This window comes from Octopus sinensis, linkage group LG2 (assembly GCF_006345805.1).
Source record: "Octopus sinensis linkage group LG2, ASM634580v1, whole genome shotgun sequence".
In the NCBI taxonomy this organism is placed as follows: Eukaryota; Metazoa; Mollusca; class Cephalopoda; order Octopoda; family Octopodidae; genus Octopus; species Octopus sinensis.
In genome coordinates, this window is record NC_042998.1 from 171,039,627 (window position 1) to 171,051,509 (window position 11,883).

Genomic DNA, 11,883 nt, shown 5'->3' on the forward strand with positions numbered 1-11,883 from the left:
ACTCTTATTTCTAGCAATACTGGTGCTGAATAGCATCCTCAGTTGCTTTAGTGATGTACGTACTTTTGCCTTTCAGTTGAAAAATTGCTAACAAGTCACTCTTATTATATATATATATATACACACACACACATATATATACACACATAGATATACATACATACATATATATATACACACATAGATATACATACATACATATATATATATATATATATATATATATATATATATATATATATATAATATAATAATAATGAAATTATTGTATACAGTGCTGAGGTGCACCACAACTTGTCAAAAGTGCATATAAAAAATATGCAGTAATGTACAAATGTCTGGAAAGTGAACAGTGTATGAGTCAGATACATACATACATATATACATATATATAATATATATATATATATATATATAACGGGAAGGTTTATATATATATATATATATATATATATATATAATATATATATATATATATATATATATATATATATGTATGTATATATATAGATAGATAGATATAGATATAGATACATATAATATAGATACATATATTATATATATATATATATATATATATATATATATATATATATATATATATATTTTATGTATTGATTAAGTCTTTCCTTGTTGTTTTGCAAAGTAGTGGTTTTGTCTCGAATTATATTATATATATATATATATATATATATATATATATATATATATATGCATATAAATTGAAGTGTACAGTATTATGCATCCATTATGGCCAATCTTACTGAACAGTTTTGCACTAGGGCTTCAATGGAGTGTTAGGTAACAATGTGATTATATAACCCTGCGCTCTTCATAGATGGCAGTTACAGAATGAAATATGGTGACTACTCTGGTGCGTGTAGTTAATTGGCAAAATATGACCCTCCCCAAGTATAAAATATATATATATAATATATATATATATATATATATATTTATATTCTTATACTTGAGGATGGTTAAAATTTTCCAATTAACCATATGCACAATATGTTTGGTCTTTTTATCGGTTTTATCATGATTATTCATGTTCCTTTGTCATAGCTCTTCCATCACACATCCTGTGACATATTCAGTGACGCTTTAGACCACGTGTCTCCTCTTGATAAAAAGAAACACGTGGGCTAAAGAGCCATTGAAGAGATTACAGGATGTATGATGAAAGAATTTTAACAAAGAAGCAATAATAATAATAATAAAGCTGAACTGAAGACCAAATATTTGTTACTCTACCAAATATATATGTTTTATTTATTATTTGCACTTTACTTAATCATTGTTATGTTTTATCTTATATTTAATCTTTCGACAAGATGTAATTTTTCTAAATAGTATAATTTAATTTTTCCTTATTGAATTGATAAAAGGTGTTTTTTTAAAAATTTATATATATATATTATATTTTGTGAAATTTGATTTAGTATTTCTAAATTGAATTTTTCCCTGTAAGTTTGGAATAATATTCCCTCATATTATAATTATATATATAAATGTATGTATATATATTTCAATACACCCCCCCACACACACATTGAATGTTTTTATATCAGTTATAATAAAAACAGCTTAACATTAAACTAATGATTTTCTCAGTGCTTTTTTGAAGAGTATGTATTTATTAGAAATATTATATATAGTTTGCATATCCTATAAATATATGCTTATATATATGTATATATGTATGTATATATACACACGCACACAGGTAAATATATATATACACACATATACATGCACATATTATAAATCTGTGTGTGTGTGTGTTTATGTGCATACCAGAGAAGTCTTAGGCCAACAGGTCTTGGGGTCTGATGATACACCATAAAGTTAAACCCTTTATGTATGGAAAACCCAGGGTAACCCCATAAACTGGCCTCAGCCTTCCCCAGTAAAAAACATATACTGCTCTACTCCTTACAGTGTGCTTCTTCTCTGGATTTATGTTTTCTAAAAGTTATATAATATATATATATATATATATATAATATATATATATAATGTACAAACATATATTTATATACATACATATTTATACATGCATAGATACATATATAGTTTTGTATAAAATGGGAGAGAGAGATCAGGGAGAGAAGATATTAATAAAATAGATATCAAACAAACTTTTCAGTTTGAGACATCTTTTTAGACATCCAAAGCCAAAGCTATTTATAGCCTTAAAGAACATTCCATTTAATTTTAACTGAACATATTAAATAACAACAAATGAATATATATATATATATAGCCAACCTATAGAATCCGTGTATATAACTGTATAAGGCCAGTTTGGTTCCTGAGTACATCAAAGTTTTTGGTTTAAAAGGTATCCAGATTCTAAAATAAATGCTCAAAATATATAAATGTAGAAAAAACTTTAAAATGGCAACAGAAATTATGACAGAAAGCCAAAATCCTCAACAACATTGCATGTGTTACAGGAAATGTGATAATATGGCCTATATATTTTTAGTAATATATTTATATTATGATTAAGTCTTTTATGAGTGACTAATAAACGGCTCACATAACATATTGATTAGTTTCATGCCAGGTGTTCAGTATTTTTTGTTTGTTTTTGGCAATCAATGTAATGGGCCTTCTGCTTCATGATATATTAATTATAAACAGATGGGTGGTGGTCGAATAACACAATTATTAGAGTATTTGATAAAGGCTATGGGTGTCATCTAGTTCTATCCCTTTTGAGCTCTGAGTTCAAATTTTACCAAAATCATCTTTGCCTGTATATTTTAACAGGTATATATACCCAAACATCATGTAACATACACTTCCTGCCTGACCTTAAAAACTAAATTATACCTCAAAATCAACTCATCAAAAGCTAAAAAAAATAATCATAAGCTATACAGAACAAAGAATACTCACAGCTGGTTTACTAATATATATGTGTGCATGTGTGTGCACATGCATTAACCTGCAATCTCCCACAACATAGCTATCTATTGCATGTGCTGGTATGACATATCCTCCATCTTCCACTAGATCATCCTACCAGGGCTTTACACTCATTCAACACATCAGCTGTGGGCTGGAAGAGGCCTCGTCACAGGCCCTGCATCAGATGGTTGGATATGATTGAGGAAGATCTCCAGAGGCTTGACATCACTCTGGAGAATGCAGAGGGGCTGGCATGGGCCCACCAGTGATGGAGAGCACTAGTAAACCTGGTCAGTTCTACACATGATGATACCTCTGGGACCACTAAATAGGAATGATCCCCAGTCCCATCAAGCAAGAGTATGAAGCCAGGCCAAGCATGTGTATGTATATGGTTAACTTTGGAGGTTAATAGAACAAATATTGGGGCAAGGGGTAGTTTATTTGGTTACATTCTTTCCCTAAATTTATGATCAAAGTTATATTGATATTTTTTGTTGCTGTTAAAACAAAAACAAAATTATTATTTAGATTAAAAACTTTTAATCTCTAATTTAATCTAATTTTGCTTTTGGTGAGACTTTCTGCTTACATTATCACTCTATATATCAGTATCAGAGTGCGTAGGTGTGTGTGCATGTGTGCGCACATGTGTGTGTGAGTGCATGTGTGTGTGTATGTGTGCATGTGTGTGTGTGTGTGTGTGTGTGTGAATGTGTGTGTGTGTGTGTGGTGTGTGTGTGTGTGTGTGTGTGTGTGCGTGTGTGTGTGTCCATGTGTGGTAGTGTGTTATCGTTATCAATATCATTAATTTGAACTCAGCTATTTTTGCCTGTTTAGCAAGTAAACACCTTTGTATACTGTCATGGATTTAATAGGCACTTTAGATATTGTGTGTTTTCAATTGTATGTTATTCAAAGATTTGGGTCATACCAATACGTGACACAGAGTACCTAAATTACTCTATCACTTGAAACTCAGTTACACTCTGTATGTAAAAAGTCATCACCAAGCACATATTCAATATCAATGCCCTGAGTTCAAACCCTGTTTGGATTGTCTTTATTTGTGATCCTTGAGGGGTCAATAAAAGTAAATACAAGTCTAGTAGAGTGCAAGGATGACTGTGTGGGTAAGATCACTTTGCAATCACGTGGTTCCAGGTTTAATTTCATTTCATAGCATCTTGGGAAAAGGTTTATCCACTATAGAGTTGGGTTGACTAATTCCTTGACAGTGGACCTCATATATCCTTGATATCAGAATACACATCACTTGGACAACTTAACTCAGTTCTCCTCAGTACCTCCCCAGTCTGTATGGCCAGCAAAAGTTACCTCAAAAACATACTATCCACTCCAATTATGAAGAAAAGAGAGGATAAAACCAATAAACTGTCCACAGTCTGTCTACCCTATGTGAAAGGTCTCTCCGAAAAGATACTGTAGTAGACTCTCTCTTTCTCTGTTATATATACATGAATATGGATGTAGTAGATAACAGCTAGCCTTCGGCTACTCTTTTGTACCCTGTTGTATCCACTACTCTGATTGGTTGGTATTGGCACAAGTTGTCTCTTGCTCTATTGTGCACCAATATGCAACCCAATTAATCGCAGCCTTCTGATAAGATCACATGAGACAATCTCTTCTAAACCTTCGTTTGCACTGACTGGTCCCTATAAAAAGCTAGTTTCAACACCGTATTTTGTCTTTGGTTCTAGACCTTCTAAGATCTAGCCACTGACCACTGAGCACACAGCCAGTTCCAGCGACAACACCAGTAGCCACATGGAGAAACATCAACACTTTGTCCAGCAGCATACAGGACCTCAATCTCTGTCACCTCCGTCTTAATGTTGTCAACAACATCTTATTACATACACAGCAACCATCAACATTCATTCAGGTTCATCTCAACACTGTTTGTGAATTACTTTACCATGGCTAACAGCAAACCCAACCTGCGAGAACTCCTGTACCAATTAACCTGACTCTGCATTGCTGCCTCAACTTCTTGTTACAGCACTTCAACTATCGTGTACTTTGACTATGAACTGGTATTTATCATTGTGTCTGAACATTCTTCAATACTCTGTATTTTAATGCACACATTATGAATACATGACGGCCTGTCTATTATTATGTATATACATGACGCATACACACACATGTTAACACATAAATAAAACCTTTCTTTTAAACATTCTACCGGTTGTGTCTCTCTTTTCCTTCTGGCACTTATACTCATTTATCCTTTTCATATTTATGTTAATCGACCGTGTAGTGTACTAAAGGAGCCATTCTCGTCACCTCTCCTTCGCACGGTCGTTCTACAATGCAAAAGATATGCAGCCCATATGACATCAGGACAGTATTCAAGAGTAATACAACACTTCACAAATATCTCCTTCAAGTAAAACCACCAGTAGAAGAGAATATGACCAAAGACTATGTGTAATCCATCCTATGCAGATGTGGTAGGTTATACAAAGGTGAAACATGCTGCCCCCTCAAAATAAGGGTAGGCGAACATTGCAAAGCTGTGACACAAGGAGATATTGATAAATCGGGTATAGCTGATCATGTATGGAAAAATGGAGACCACCTCCCCCTGTGAGCTGAAGTTAAAATAATAGACAGAGAACACAACTGGAAAATACGAAAACTAAAAGAAGCAGCACATATGCTAGGACACAACAACCTCCTAAGCAGACTGAGAGCAGATATGAGTAGCATATGGGAACCGGTATTAAGGAAGGATAGGAAAATATTAGATTTATAAACCCTAAAATTCACTCCATAATTGCCCACAGGTATATGGTTAAGAGCGCAGGCTACTGACCCCAAGACTCCGAGTTCGATTCCAAGCAGTGACCTGAATAATAATAATAATAATAATAATAATAATAATAATAATAATAGTAATGATAATGATAATAATAATAATAATAATATAATAATAATAATAATAATAATAATAATAATAATAATAATGATAATAATGATAATAATAATATAATAAATAATAATAATAATAATAATAATAATAATAATAATAATAATAATAATAAATAATAATAATAATAATAATAATAATGATAATAATAATAATAATAATAATAATAATAATAATAATATAATGATAATAATAATAATAATAATGATAATAATGATAATAATAATAATAATAATAATAATAATAATAGTAATAATAATAATAATAATAATAATAATAATAATAACAATAACAACAACAACAACAACATCTAAAAATACTTTAGGAATGAGAACCCAGGTTCGGAATTTCCCCAGGACACTGATGAAGGCTGGAGGGTATATCAGCCAAAATGTTGTGTTAACAAAAAACAAGATGAGGACAAATATTCGTCAAATGTAAATAATGTATAGGCATGCTCACTCCGGGGCAGCATGTGGCTTTGTGGTTAGGGTGCTAGACTCATGATTGTAAGATTGTGGTTTTGATTCCTGGACTGGGCCGATGCATTATGTTCTTGTGCAAAACACTTCATTTCATGTTGCTCCAGTCCACTCAGTTGGCAAAAATGAGTAATGCTGCAATGGACCAGCATCCTATCCAGGTGGAGAATATATATGCCATGAAACAGGGAAACTGACCCTTGTGAGTCAGTATGACTCAAGAAGGTAACTTTACTTTTACTCAGCCCTGATCTTGGCTAAACAGCAATAATAACAAGAATAACACCAACACTCCCTTGTTATAATTTGCAGTATCTAATTAGACATTCATTTCTAATTAGTGGTGGCACATAAAAAGCACCATCCGACCGTGGCCGTTTTTACCAGCCCCATCTGGCCCCTGTGCAGGTGGCACGTAAAAAGCACCCACTACACTCACAGAATGGTTGGCGTTAGGAAGGGCATCCAGCTGTAGAAACACTGCCAGATCAGACTGGGCCTGGCGCAGCCTTCTGGATTCCCAGGCCCCAGTTGAACCGTCCAACCCATGCTAGCATGGAAAACGGACGTTAAACGATGATGATGATGATGATGATTTCACATCAAGTTCTGAATTGTTGAAGTACAGCATAAACTACCCATGTTAGATTTTAGCTTCAGGACACTGAATCCTTAAAAGAGTCTATGCTTTCTAAAATTTGCCAATATTACTTTTGACGTGCCTTTGTACCCTTTTCCCCATTATGATTTTTTAATTGTTCATTTTTCTATCTTTTTGCATTTTATTCTGTGTGCAGTGGATTCACTTTGGCTATCATTGCTCTCTTTCTTTACTTAACTTATTACTACTTTCTGTCTTTGCTTTCGACTTTTTCTGATGAGTTGTTGTGCACCTGAGCCCTATACACTATAAACTCATTATTGATTAGCTGGCGGAATTGTTAGCATGTTGTGTGTAGGAGTGTGTAGGAGTGGTAAGTAGCTTGTTTACCAACTGCATGGTTCCGGCATGAAATAAGTACCAGTGAAGTACTGGTGTTGATGTAATTGACTTTCCCATCCCTTAAAATTACTGAATTTATGACAAAATTTAAAACCATTATTGTTATTATTATTGTTGTTCTTGTTATTTTATCATTTGTCACTCACCATCTGTTGTTGTTGGTGTAATACTGGTGCCAGATGTCCCGGAGCAGTGGAGTGAGGTGGCTCCTTTAATTGTCAAGTACTTTTCTAAGTATTCTATAATAATAATAATAATAATAATAATAAGGATAATGATAATAATGATGATGATGATGATAATAATAATAATAATAATAATAATAATAATAATAATAATAATAATAATAATATAATAATAATAATAATAATAATAATAATAATAATAATGATTTTATTGTATACAGTGCTCAGGTGTACTACAACTCATCAGAAAAAGTAATTAAAACTAACAGTTCCAAGGAGTGTTGTTCTCTGCATCATCATCATCACCATCATTGCCACTGTTGTCGTCTTCGTTGTTGTCATCATTGTCATCGTTGTTGTCATCATTGTCATCATCATCATCATCATCATCAAGGCAGCAAGCTGGCAGAATTGTTAGCAGGCCAGGCAAAAATGCTTAGCCATCTTTCATCCATCTTTACATACTGATTTCAAAATTCCACCAAGGTTGGCTTTGCCTTTTCATCTTTACAAGGTCAATACAATAAGTACCAATTGATCACCAGGGTTGATGTAATTGCCTTATCCTCTTCCCTGAAAATGCTCAAAATTTGAAACCATTATGACTATTTTAATATCATTATTATTATTACTATTATTATTATTATTATTATTATTGTTATTGAGTGAGAGAGCAGTGCATGCTATCAAAGTGACACTGGAGTAAAATTTACGAAGCCCAGTATACCCATCATGACTACCTGTCTGATAAAGGTACACTAGGCACATGCATCACAACCATCTGTGTGTGACATGGTGATCTAATGTCAAGATAAACAACACATGACCTTGCAGGTGGGGCCCAGTTAGAATTTTTTCTGGTCGAGTAACCCACCCCGCTCAAAAGGTCCCTGAATAAGGGTTGTTTAACGATGTTGAACGAAACACCCATGTTTCCTGAGGTGAATTATTCAAACCCCAAAGAATCCCTCTCAACACATGGCTATGATGCTCCTCCACTACTTCTACTCATGATCAGAGATGCACATATTGTCAGCCACTAAGGGACACGGTCAACTGGTTAAGGTCAAACAACTGACAAGCAAATCTGTGGTATTGAGCAGAATATTTGCTGTAGCCCATCTTTTATACCAAGACAAAACAATGTACATGATAACACTTCCAATCAGTTAAGATCAGAAGCCATGAGAGCCACTGCCTGGTACTGCATCAGGGCATTTATTATTATTATTATTATTATTTTTATTATTGTTATTGATTTGACTCAGGTTTGATCGTATTCTTGGTAGGATTTATGTGGGTAGCAGGCTACTATCTGTAACCTTAGGTATCCACAAGCTTTCAATAGACTTTCAAGTGCTTAAGACCCTCCTGATAATCTTTTCTGTTCCAAAGAAGCAAACTTTCTAGGGAAGATCTACAGGACATTCTATTCTAATCTCCTTCAACCATTTGTCTATATCTTTCCTTATAGTTCCCAAAGCACCAATTATTATTATTATTATTATTATTATTATTATTATTATTATTATTGTTGTTGTTGTTGTTGTTGTTGTTTTTTCTTCTTTCTTCAAATTTTCTTCCATTTCTCGCCGAGTGTTTTCCGTACACCTAGGTCAGAGAAGCTATTGTATGCATTCCCAGATTACACACGCAAATTCACAGGTAAAATATGTATTTAAAAAATTAATAAATAAATAAATTTATGAATGGATGTTGTTTTCACAGCGATAATGCTCTTCTCAGTATATGAGTTGTTCCAGTTAACAGGATTTTTTGCACTTCCTGTATGGATGGTAAGCCTGGTATCATTTTTAAATAGATTTCAGTACCTTTTTTTATCATTCCTAGAGATCCTACAATCACTGGGAGTGTAGTTGCCTTGAGATGCCACATTTTTTCAATTTCTATTAGCAAGTCTTTATATTTACTGATCTTGTCAAATTCTTTTGCTGCTATATTGTGATTGCAAGGAATACTCATGTCAATTAATAAACACACCTTTTTTGTCTGATCTTTTATAATAATATCCGGTTTATTAGCTTTTATAGTTTTGTCGGTATGTATGGGGAAGTCCTATAGAATCAACACATTGTTTCCCTCAGTCACAACTTCAGGATGGTGTTTATACAATTTGTCAGCGGTTTTGATTTTATAATGCCAACATATTGTCCAGTGTAAATACTGGTCGACTCTGTCATGTCTTGCTTTTTTATATTCTACAGGCACTAAGACTCTACACCCTGAGATTAGGTGGTCTATAGTTTCAATCTCAATATTATTATTATTATTATTATTATTATTATTGAGTGAGAGAGCAGTGCATGCTATCAAAGTGACACTGGGGTAAAATATACGAAGCCCAGTATACCCATCATGACTACCCGTCTGATTTTATAATGCCAACATATTGTCCAGTGTAAATACTGGTCGACTCAGTCATGTCTTGCTTTTTTATATTCTACAGGTACTAAGACTCTACCCCCTGAGATTAGGTGGTCTATAGTTTCAATCTCAATATTATTATTATTATTATTATTATTATTATTATTATTATTATTATTGAGTGAGAGAGCAGTGCATGCTATCAAAGTGACACTGGGGTAAAATATACGAAGCCCAGTATACCCATCATGACTACCTGTCTGATAAGGGTACACTAGGCACATGCATCACAACCATGTGTGCATATCAAGATAAACAGCACATGACCTTGCAGGTGGGACCCAGTTAGAATTTTCTTCTGGTCGAGTAACCCACCCCGCTCAAAAGGTCCCTGAATAAGGGTTGTTTAAGGATGTTGAACGAAACACCCATGTTTCCGAAGGTGAATTATTCAAACCCCAAAGAATCCCTCTCAACACATGGCTATGATGCTCCCCCACTACTTCTGCTTGTGATCAGAGATGCACATATCATCAGCCACTAAGGGACATGGTCAACTGGTTATGGTCAAACAACTGACAAGCAAATCTGTGGTATTGAGCAGAATATTTGCTGTAGCCCATCTTTTATGCCAAGACAAAACAATGTCTGTGAATATATTCCTTCTTAGCCAGGACTGGGCAGCCAGAGATAATATGATTTATTGTTTCTTGTCCATCTCCACATATTCTGCAGTTACTTGTTATATTTCTTTTCATTACATGTTTTTGGTAATTTCTGGTGGGGAGGCTTTGGTCTTGTGCTGCAATTAAAAATCCCTCTGTCTCTGCTTTGAGTCCTGAGCTTCTCAACCATTGCTGGGATTTTTCTTTGTGTATTTCTTTTGTGTTTAGTTTAGTCCAGTATTTACCATGAAGGGGCTTTTCTTGCCATCGTTTTATCATGGTTCTTTGCTGTTCTAGTTTTAGTTTGTATTTCATTTGTTTTATAGCTTTTGTTTCTTCTTCTTCTTCTTCTTCTTCTTCTTCTTCTTCTTCTTCTTCTTCTTCTTCTTCTTCTTCTTCTCTTCTTCTTCTTCTTCTTCTTCTTCTTCTTCTTCTTCTTCTTCTTCTTCTTCTTCTTCTTCTTCTTCTTCTTCTTCTTCATATTTGTTAGGTGGTATGATTTCTTGTTTGTATTTGTCAGCTTCCTTAAATACTGAGAACAGTTTTCTGTTTTGCTCGTGTTTTGCCGCTATTTGTATCAGTTTTCCTTCCTTCTGAAGTAGATATTTTTGCAGTCCTATGGTGGTTATTTTATAGTAGTTTTCCAGCTGTATAAGGCCTCTACCACCTTCTATACGTTGTATATATAGTCTTTCTATGTCAGATTTTGGGTGATGCATCCTAGATGCTGTCATTATTTTTCTTGTTTTCCTATCTATTTTGGTCAGTTCATTTAGTGTCCAGTTAAGGATATTGTAGCTGTAACTTATAACTGGGACAGCTAAAGTGTTAATACCTATTATCTTGTTTTTAGCATTGAGCTTTGTTTTTAGTATTGATCTAACTCGTCTATAATATTCTTTTTTTATTTTCTCTTTCATTTGTGTGTGTTGTGTTATTATTATTATTATTATTATTATTATTATTATTATTATTATTATTATTCAGTAGTTTTATTTTTATAGCGTGCTTTCACTTCACTACAGAGCGCTGATCTGTGTGCCTTGGGTATGTGCTGTGATTTGTTGTGATGCTCTGATGGTTATTGTATGGAAAGTGTTCTGCGTAGGATGTGTGCATCCTATTATTATTATTATTATTATCATTATTATTATTATTATTATTATTATTATTATTATTATTATTATTATTATTATTATTATTATTATTTATATCTAAGATAAAAGAATCTATATGTTACACCTCGAAATTTGACCAGCATGAGCATAAGTCTACTTGCTCAGTG

At 33.3% G+C, this 11,883-nt stretch overlaps 1 protein-coding gene across 1 annotated transcript in view; it reads right to left on the bottom strand.

Annotated features, from left to right (window-relative positions):
• Positions 1-2,925, bottom strand: part of LOC115226751 (delphilin-like) — a 92,820-nt gene extending 89,895 nt beyond the window's left edge. The window contains exons 1-2 of the mRNA XM_036500417.1: positions 2,908-2,925; positions 2,272-2,355 (exon numbers count right to left, since the gene is read on the bottom strand). The gene's annotated coding sequence lies outside the window, so the exon portion shown is untranslated. The remainder of the gene's footprint in view (positions 1-2,271; positions 2,356-2,907) is intronic.
• Between the last annotated feature and the right edge of the window lie 8,958 nt (positions 2,926-11,883).